The 10678-nt window shown below is 38.1% G+C and overlaps 1 long non-coding RNA gene across 1 annotated transcript; it reads right to left on the reverse strand.

Annotated features, from left to right (window-relative positions):
• Positions 1–212: 212 nt before the first annotated feature.
• LOC125266754 lies at positions 213–10319 on the reverse strand. Its single transcript, XR_007184550.1, has 3 exons — positions 9816–10319; positions 9606–9689; positions 213–656 (listed from the first exon to the last, which is right to left on the reverse strand). It is a non-coding gene; the product is annotated as an uncharacterized LOC125266754 (long non-coding RNA).
• Between the last annotated feature and the right edge of the window lie 359 nt (positions 10320–10678).

The raw sequence follows: 10678 nt of genomic DNA on the forward strand, positions 1-10678 counted from the left end.
GAAATGACTTTCTTGCTTCTGTAACACAAAAAGAAGATATTTTGAGAAATATACAATGAAAGTAAATGAGGTCCAATGTTGTTTTGGACCCCCTTGACTTTAATTGTATGGACAAAAACAGATGAAACATTGAAACATCAAAATATCTTCTTTTGTCTTTCGCAGAAGGAATACAGATTTGGAACAATGAGTAAATGATGACCAATTTTTCATTAATTTTTCTATTGCTTCAAGTTTTATTTTGAACTGCTCTGGTATGTGTGATGAGACAGTGCTTAAATAGCATAAAACAATTTGATATACTGTCCAACATAAATCTGGCTATACATGGACATAATATTTCTTCTTTTTGACCTAATTCTGTATGGCAATAAATTCGTATCATCAATCAAGACCTAGAGTGATAGTCTCACTGAGAAACACAGCTATCCAAGTTCAAGTGCAGATATAATTCCTCCAGTTATGAAGATTAAAGACTTTCAACATTTGCCAAACTATGAAGCAGCATGAGAACATTTCGGTCTCCCTCTCCAAAGGTGTTTCTCTCACACCTGTTTCATATTCAGAAATCCCATGGCTCCTCTTGGGAATTACATAATGCCCCTTCGTTCCTTCAGATCCCCTCCTCCTCTTCCCCATTCCAGTCACTCGCTCTCCTGAAACCAGACACAAGATCAGTTCATTCATTATTCTAACCCCAGGAACTCCAGAGTGGAATAATAATGATTTCATCTCTTGTCATTGCAAAGTAAAACTGAATTTTTTATACAGTTTTTCATCCATACATCATCTGTTTCTTACCCCCCAAATGCTGGTCAATTACAGTCACCCTACCATTCCTTTTATCATCTTTGTCTTTGCAGGTAAACAAATACAGTCTCTCCTCCTCGCTCCAAGAAGTGTCATTCTGTCCTGGCATGGATTGGTGGCTGGAGACTGATTCCCACAAGTCATGCTGGAGCGCCAAGTGGAACATACTGTAACCTATATAGTTAACTTGGCCCAGCACATGCAGCTATGAAAATAAAAGCCCCTTTACATAGTGAGCACACTGTGCTAATGCACGTCCCCTGTGGGAGCAACACGTTGGTGGTGCAGTTTCTGCCAAAGAGCAAAAAATAAATATGTTTCAAACAATAATTGCTATTCTGACTAGTTTGTGAGAATAATTGTTGCTCACACTATACCTAGTCGGCATATCCATTAGGGCTTAAGCTGCCTATTGGGAGAGAAAAGCTGAATCGCTGAACCATTAAAAGAGTCAACCCCTCTGTGAACAGATGCCACCTTCAACATCCAAATTTCCAACTGATTGCCTAAAAAATGGGGCAATTAGTGCTTTGACCATTATATTTCCTGACATTTCAAATGCAGAGCGCAAAGCCAGTCATTAACAAAGTGGAATTGGATTAGATCCCTATATTCCCTATTGGCAATGGTTTTCTCAATCACCTGCTCGCTCACTCTCCTCTCCATTAGATAATTTCCTGTAGCGTTATTGTGAGTCACTTTAGACTAGGTAGGCTCCATGCCATATAGTCCACAAACAACTGTGTCCAATGGAGAGCTACAGTACAATTATTAATGCTTTAAATAAAGTGCATTTATTGTTCATTAAGGATGCACTGATACAGATAAGCAGATAATTATTAAAATTGCATGCATAGTGAATTATTTAAAAACAGTCAGTTAATTTTACACTGTAGGTTATTTACAGTGAGCACCTACAGGCAGGTGCAGTTCATTAGACTTTCTCTCTCTCTTCTGCATGTGGAAGCTGGACTCTTCCCATAGACCTCAATCCCTCCAGACTCATTAACTCTTCCATCCCCTCCAGCTGTCCTCTAATAGTCTTTCTGAAGCTTATTTTATTTTACGCTCATTTTTTACTTGACATCTTGACACTTGGCTTGGCGGAATGAGGCGTGGACTGCTCAGCTGTTCTGAGTGTTAAAGACCGTCATTCCTCTCTCTCTTTCTTTCTCCAAAGGTTTTTCACTGACCAGTAAATGGCCTACTTTTCTTCTTTCTCCCTCATTCTCTCATGGCCCCTCCCCTCTCTGTCAGCTACAAAGGATGGATGATCGTGATCCATCCCTTTCCATCCGTCTTCTCCAGATGATTTGAGAAATTTCAGCTGGAACACGTTTTACAGCAACAATCAATCAAAAACTGACATGTCAGACTCTCACCTGGAAAATATTCAAACTGGGCACATAGACAGAAACATATACTGTATGACATCACTCATTCATATCTCATATCATACATATATCATACACACAAGTTTCTCCTAAACAGATGCAACTTCTACAGCTGATTTGCTTTAAACTGAAATTTAATTTCCCACCATTTAATAACACTTTAGGGAATCACAAAATGAATATTCATTTTTCATACTGTACATTATAATCTTGTGATGCCTCTACCATTTAGATTTTAGTGTTTTATTTTTGATTTATTTAGACAATATTGTATATAACTTAGTAGTGGCAATGATATGAAGAGTATCAGCCAGAATATTAATATCAGTGCATCCTTACACTGAACACAATAGGAGTTATTATTTAAATGTCAAAGCTGCTATTTAAAGGATTAGTTGACTTTCAAATGAAAATTAGCCCAAGCTTTACTCACCCTCAAGCCAACCTAGGTGTATATGACTTTCTTTTTTCTGATGAACATAACTGGAGAAATATTAATAAATATCCTGATGCATCTGAGCTTTATAATGACAGTGAACGGGGCTCACGAGTATGAGCTAAAGAAAGAGCTTCCACCCACATCCATTCATCATAAATGTGTACTCCACACGGCTCCGGGGGGTTACTAAAGGCCTTCTGAAGCGAAGCGATGCATTTGTATGAAAAAAATATCCATATAAACAAGTTATGAAGTCAAATGTCTAGTATTCAAATTACGGAAAAACGGAACTGGAGCAGCGTTAGTTCCGTAAGTTGAATAGGGAAGGTGTAGGACATACAGCGTAAGCTTTTTGAAGAATACAAAAGGCGGTCTGGTGGAAGCACTTGCGATCTGTGTTTATAAAGCATATGCATTTTTATTTTTTTCAGAAAATGGCCGATCATTTTGCTAGATAAGACCCTTATTCCTCGTCTGGTATTGTTTAAAGCCCTTCGAAGCTGCACTGAAACTGTCATTTTGACCTTCAACCGTTTGGGGTCCGTTGAAGTCCACTGTAAGGAGAATAATCCTGGATTCTTAATTTCTTTTCGACTAAAGAAAGAATGACATAGACATCTTTGATGACATGGGGGTGAGTAAATTATCAGGAAATTTTAATTTGAAAGTGAACTAATCCTTTAACACATTTCAATGCACTCAACAAAAACTGTAAAACTAAACATGTCGTATACCACACTCATTTTACTTTACTGATGTTTAATGAGTAGTGATAACACTGGATAAGTTCTAGGTTGCCTTACATTGCCTTACACTTCCATATTCTGCATTACTGCATGTCTCTGGAAATAGACAAGTATGTGTTGCCTTTTTCCACCCTTAGTGACCTCATTTGAACAGTGATTTTACTGAGCTAGGCTTATGCCATCAGCTACTCAATGTCTGCCAATATAAACGCCCTTTCTCCCTAATGTAACTCAGAAACGTTTTGGTCAGCAGAAGAGTGAAGAACTCAGTTTAAGACTCACCAAACTCTGCACTACAGTTATACCTGAACCACGAAACAATCCCACATTAATTAATCCCCAGGGTTTTTCATCTGCTACTAAAAACTGTTTCTTCTTTTGATCTGCACTGTAATTAGTCAGACCTTCAATCTGAAAGCCAATGTAAACTTTCTTGTAGAACACCTGGCACTGAAGTAGAGCTTGTTTTTGGATTGCTGGCACAGATCTACATTCCCTAATCAATTGCGAATCTTGATTTCATTAAGAAATAATGAAAATATCATAAATCTGCACAAAGATCTGATACCGAACACCTTGGTCCTGTTAAGTTGCTGCAAACAATGGAAAATAAAGCATTTAGGAGGAAAACCACAAGATAGTTTGAATGTTACCTAGATTAGTAACATACAACAAGACTCAAACTCACTGACATCACTAAGCTGGCAGTTACTACAAGAGGCACAAACTGTATTCCTGAAGCTTGAGCCAGGACACAAAGCCAAAACACAGCATATTAGAATCAAACAGACACCTGTTTTAAAGCATGTGTCATTTTTTCCTCTTGTTGTGTGGTTGATGGGTACATCAAATATTTTCATAATGCTTTGCACAAGTTTGACATACTTCCAGCTTGTTAGGATCTTCTGACAGGCAGCATGCAAAAGTGCCGCGAGGCTTGTAACATAATCTAAACAGTTTCCGCTACACCTGAGCACTTACTCATCAGTCAGACCACACGCTTTGTCAGCAGCTTTTCCTGTGTTACTCTCCAAACTCTGATCCATCCATGGCATGATGAGAATATGATGGATGGAGAATGCCCCATTGCTTTTGTGTTTAAACTTATGTCGTGACCCCTCCTAAAACAGCACACGTACATGTGCGCATGTTTCCACGCTGGCCCACACACGCACACGAAGGCATTCACACACATACAAACACTTCAACGTTGGCCTACAGGCATACATGCTCATGCACACACATTTGAACACATGCATTCGTAGTTCAAGCTGGGCCACTGTACCATTCGCTAGAGGCAACAACATTCCATAAACAAGATATGTAGCGGAATGAGAGAAAAGGCTTAATTGATGGTTCTATAAACAACTGAAACATTTCCCATAACACTATTTCAGTTAAATGTGAAGCACTAGAAAGCAGGATGTCGCCTCTTTATAACTGCTAGAGTGTTTGGCTATGAATACTAGCTGTACTGTGGGCTATACACACTGTTTTAATGCAGCATGGACTCAAAAAACAACTCAATAAGTAGTCAATAGATATACTTAAGGGCCATCTGAAATCACATACTTTCTGAGTAGGTATTGCATTTGATGAGAAACAAACTTCGCACAAAAAAGTATGTTCTATATCAGGGGTGTATGTTGGTAATCAGTTTTGGTGATCATTTTCCATTGTATGGAAAAAAACACTGAGATCTTTTACATTTATGCATTTGGCAGACTCTTTTATTCAAATTGACATGCATTGCATTCAAGGTATACATTTTTATCAGTTTATAAATTCCTTGGGAATCGAACCCATGACCTTGGCGTTGCTAGTGCCATGTTCAACTATTTAAGCTCAGTTTTCAAATTTTTATGTACCAAAAAAGAAAGAAAGTCATTTGTGGTATATGTTTTTTTATGTTTTTGTGAGGCTGAAGATGAATTTCTACATGTGTGGACAATAAAGATTTCTAATCTAATCTAATCTAGTCTAATACAAATTTCAAACAACATGAGGGTGAGTAAATGGTGTAAATTATTTTTTTATTATTATTTTGGGGTGAACTGCCCTTTAAAAAGCAGTCTCTGACCTATGTGTATCTGGAATTGGACCACAGAATGTTGTGACACTCAAGTGTTAAAGGGATAGTTCACCCAAAAATGAAATTTCTGTCATCATTTACTCATCTTCAAGTTGTTCCAAACCTGTATGAATTTATTTGTTCTGCTGAACACAAAGGAAGATATTTTGAAGAAAGTTTGTTACCAGGCCACATTGGGGCACCATTGACTTCCATAGTAGGAAAAAAAAATACTATGGAAGTCAATGGTGCCCCAGAACTGTTCAATTTCCCACATTCTTCAAAATATCTTCCTTTGAGTTCAACAGAACAAAGAAATGTATACAGTTTTGAAACAACCTGAGGGTGAGTAAATGATGACAGAATTTTCTTTTTTTGGGTGAACTATCCCTTTAAGTGTAAATGTGTGTGTGCATGTACAAACTAGTGAAGATACAGACCGAACCGCAGTTTCAAGCATATTGCCCCTTTGTGTCCTGACTTGACTTAATGTTTCATCAACTGTCTCTTGTTAGAGACTCTTGTCTTGTTTGCTCTTTCACTGTCTCATTACTCCATCCCTGCTGGTCTTAGCAGTGAAAATCCAATCTAAACAATCCATAAATTGGATGGCCACATTGTGTTTTGTTTGGCCTGTTTTCCTTCCCATTATATCATGGGCTGTCCTAGACTGGATCTCAATCTCCTCCTCCTTCTCTGTCTTCCATATCCCTCCATAATGGGTCAGGTTACAGGTATGCTATGAGATACACTGGGGAAGAGGTCACTCTTCAGACTCAAAGCTGCAGAAAACAAAGTGTTTTATTTAAAATAAGTGAATATAATGCTGAATATAAACAGCCTTCTTTATGACAAATAAAGTACATTTAAATCTGCAATTATACTTTGTAAAAAACAAACAAAAAAAACAAAACAGTGTTTTTATACTGGTAACTGGTAATTGCCTTAGAAACCACATCAGAGAACAGAAACCAAAGATTTGACCAAAATACCAGTGTTATGTCTTTGGCCCCATCCAAAAACTGCACACTCTACAAATATTTTCAAAGTGAATTCCTCTGTCTGAAATGCTTTAAATACTTTCGTTCTTTTACAAGCCACTAAGTGTTATTTTTTTTCTTTCACTTTGTGCTGTCTTTCGTTGCCGTTGCAAGTGTTACAAAGTACACTGCTTTTAACATTGTTAATAAATAGCCTGACCATACTCTGTTCTTATCCGCTTGTTAAGTCATGACGTAAGGAACGCCGTTTCCGGGTCCAAGCCTCGACTCGTTTCACTTGAGAATGCCATCGACGGCTGTTTATGAGTGCTATTTATTCATAATAAACATCAAACATTTAAAAAAGTTAAACATTTTAAATACTTACAGTCTACACAACAGTCTCCGTGCTCACAGAATCACAGACATTAATATTTTAACGATTTATAAAAGATGAATCATTGTCTGGCCATCTGGGATTTTGGTATGGAGATAAAGGTTATAATTATATATTTTTTGTACTATTACACCACATCGTGTGTGTATATTAGCACCATTTGTTGTTTTCTTGTGGTATGAGATAGAGCGTTTGGACCCGGAAGCGCTGCCACGTGACGTCAGACTTAACAACCGAATAGTGAATCACACGTGTTGCTGTTGCTGATTGATGTGTTACTATCGCCTATATAAGAATATACTGCAGCTGCATCCTGTAAACCTTGAGGGTTCAAGTCAACACAACCTGGACATAACTAGTGTATAAATATAAGCCACCTGGGCCAGCAAAATGAACTTCACATCCGGACTTCACCATCAAGCCAAACTGAATACTATGACCCAAAGCAAGCACTTTATCTATCCTAAATACATATCCTAATGTGAATTCCATTACTCTGAAAAATGCTAGTTGAGAACACTCAAGAGCAAAGCAGCACCTGAAGAATAAGAAAGCGTAAATACGCCTGCAGAAACAAACACACGCAGATGCACACTGACCTAATATTCACTAAGGTGCGTTAAGAACCGCAAACTGAAACGTAAGCCCACACAAACTCAGTGATGCTTAGCTGACAAGTATTGTGGTGGGTCGTTCTGACCCAAGAGTGCTGGAGGCATGTAGTCAGGTCACAGCTGTGTGAGTTACACAATATACACACATACATGTGGGTTTGTGAAGACAAAACCACATATACAATGAAACACTGACTAGGTAACTGCACAGCTGCATATACACACAAACACAAACTCTAAAAAACAAAATATCCCTCACAATTGCTGCCTTAATGCATATTTGGCTGGCTGTTACATCCCAAGAGAAAGCACAACTGTCACTCAGATTGCAGATGTTTCACACACACACACACACATACAAAAAGAGAGTGTGTGTGTTGCAGCTGGGCAGCAAAGAGACTGATGATGATCTAACAGCGAAGTGAAGGGGATTTCCATAAACATACTGGATGTAGAAGACTCAGTGTCTTATGCACCCCTCACAAACAGCCTGCCAACATCAAAAAAAGGTCAATTTATGACTAGCTAACACACAACAAAGCTGTACTAATTAAGCACAGCAATGTCACTAAATAGTCATTTAAAATCCAGAGCAGATATGTTGTCTATGAAAACTGTTAAATGATAAACTCGGACTTGGTTGTACAAGCTACAAATTACCTTCATCTTATAAGAGCACCACAACTCAAAATCTGCAAACTTTTAAAACAGTAATGTCAAAACTGTTGTAAGAACACTGTAATATTAGACTCACAAAAATGAGCCCCATTAGCCTGCATTCACATGCAGTTGGTTCATGTTAGTCACATCATGTGTGTGTGTGCTATAATTCTGATTTCTTATGTATTGAGAGAAGCATGTTTTGATTTGAGAGCACTCTCTCTCTCCCTTTTCTCCCATATTCAGTGATTTGGACTGACAGAAGTTTTGATGGATGTGTTCTGTACAATCTCATAGACTGGCTGTTTGAGCTTATATGTAATATATCTGGATAGGCTCCAGATTACCGGTGTGATAGGAGCCACAGAGCAGGCAATGGAGACCAGACCATGTCCATATACACTCGGCCTTTTTAGACACTTGGCAAACCATTCATCCACTGCTCTATGCATGTCCAGACATTACCCATATAAGGAGGGAATGTGGAAGGCCAAGATGTCTGTATTGTTCTATTGTACATTTGGTCTAATTACAGTGATATCTAGAAAATGAAATTTGTTATACACTAACGATCCAAAACGTAACTCATTTCTGTGATGGCAATCTGAAATTTTCAGCAACCATTACTCCAGTCTTCAGTATCATATGATCCCTCATAAATTATTTTAAAGGTCCAGTGTGTAATATTTAGGAGGATCTATTGACAGAAATGCAATATAATATACATAACTGTGTTCAGTGGTGTATAAAGACCGTACATAATGAACTGTTATGTTTTTATTACCTTAGAATGAGCCATGTTTCTATAGTAGCCCTAAACGGACAAACTGCTCTACAGAAACCTTATTGTTTGATTGGTTACTCTCTTCTGTCTCAGACAACGACATCTTAGTTCTGTGTCGGCCACCGTAGCTTCTCTATGTGCTTCGAAAGGGAGGGGTGAGCGGTGGACTGAACCGTTGGTTGCAATTTGCAACCTCACCGCTAGATGCCACTAAAATGTACACACTGAACCTTTGATGATTTGGTGCTCAGAAATAAAAGTTTGTTTATTGTCCTTTTTTTTAGTTTTTAATTTTTTGTCCATACAATGAAAGTCAATGGGGTCCATATAAAAGTTTGTTTATTGACTGTTTTTTTTTTTTTTTTTTTTAGTTTTTTTGTCCATACATTGAAAGTCAATTGGGTCCATTGCTTTTGGACCTTATAAAAAAACTATCTTTTATTGTGATCCACAGAAGAAAAATTGTCGTACTGGTTTGGAACGACAAGATGGTGCATGATGCATGAACTAACTATTCCTTTAAATGTTAGCTGACCTTGAATAAGTAGGTATTTGCAAAAACATCTGGTAAGTAAATGCATTTTATTGACCATCTCCACCTGTGTCTTGTAAGGGTCATAAGTTTATACTTTAAAGGTAAAAACACTCAGCCCTCACACTAAACTGATCTATCACAAAGAACATCCTCTCTGTATAAAAAAAGTCATAACCTCCACGTTGCCTTCACCCATGCTGGCCTTCTCACGGTGACTTGGCAGCCAAAACAAGACAGCGATGAAACAGATAATTTTGATCTAAGATAAGTTGAAAGAGAAAAATGAGCTGAAAGCAGCAAAAATCAGCTGCCCTGGGAAAACCACAGGGTTGCTATTACATATAGAAATGCTTAAACATGCAGTTCTGAGACAAAGAATGCTTACCTTCACTCTTTCATTCAGTGTGTGTCCCTCTGTGTTTTTCTCCTAATGGTGACTCTTTGCGATTACAGCATGTGACGGGTCTCACCACATCCTCAGCTGTGAAGGGTATGCGTTTCATCTGTCGGCTGTAACACTTTCAAATTAGTATGATGACAACTGCATCTCTTTCCAGAAAGGGCACTTATAGTAATAAGGGGAATGTTTCCCACTACAACCAAAATATTCGCACTTCAGTGAGTGCTTTGCCTGGAAAAGACAGAAAACTTGATAAAATAATTCAAGACATGACTTGAATAAAGTGAAAAATAAAAAGGAAGAACTGGGAAGGAAAAACATTTGAGAGTGTGTGCAGCACAGCGAGGATACTCTCGCTTGTCAATGATTTACACTGCAGTTCCCTGACCTCTGCCCTCCATTTGTAGAGGTCCAACATGGTTCTCTCTATCCAATGTCCAAACACACATCAAAAGGCATGCCTTTTTTGGAAGGAGAATGTCCTAGTCTTGATGGAAGGCCAGGATGAGAAACATTTTTAATCCTCAAATTAACTAAAAACAAAAAAACAGGCGAGTTTGGATGCTCAGCATCATGTGGCATTGGTTTAGAGCATATGTAGAGAAAGGGAGTGAGAAAGTGCAAGAGAGAAAGAGGGAGAAAGAGCAGAGCAATTACATTAGAAACCTGAAACTTGGCAATGACATTAAAACAAAGAAAAACAGATTCGGTTAAAGACAATAGAAAAGGAAAGTTCCAACAACATGACAGCTAGATAGCTATGGCATGAGAAAAACCAGGCTCAACTGGGAAAGCAGTGCAATACCATGTAATGAACATGGGGATTTAACGTTTGTAAAGTCAAAGTT

The sequence above is a fragment of the Megalobrama amblycephala genome, linkage group LG4 (genome assembly GCF_018812025.1).
Source record: "Megalobrama amblycephala isolate DHTTF-2021 linkage group LG4, ASM1881202v1, whole genome shotgun sequence".
Taxonomy (NCBI): Eukaryota; Metazoa; Chordata; class Actinopteri; order Cypriniformes; family Xenocyprididae; genus Megalobrama; species Megalobrama amblycephala.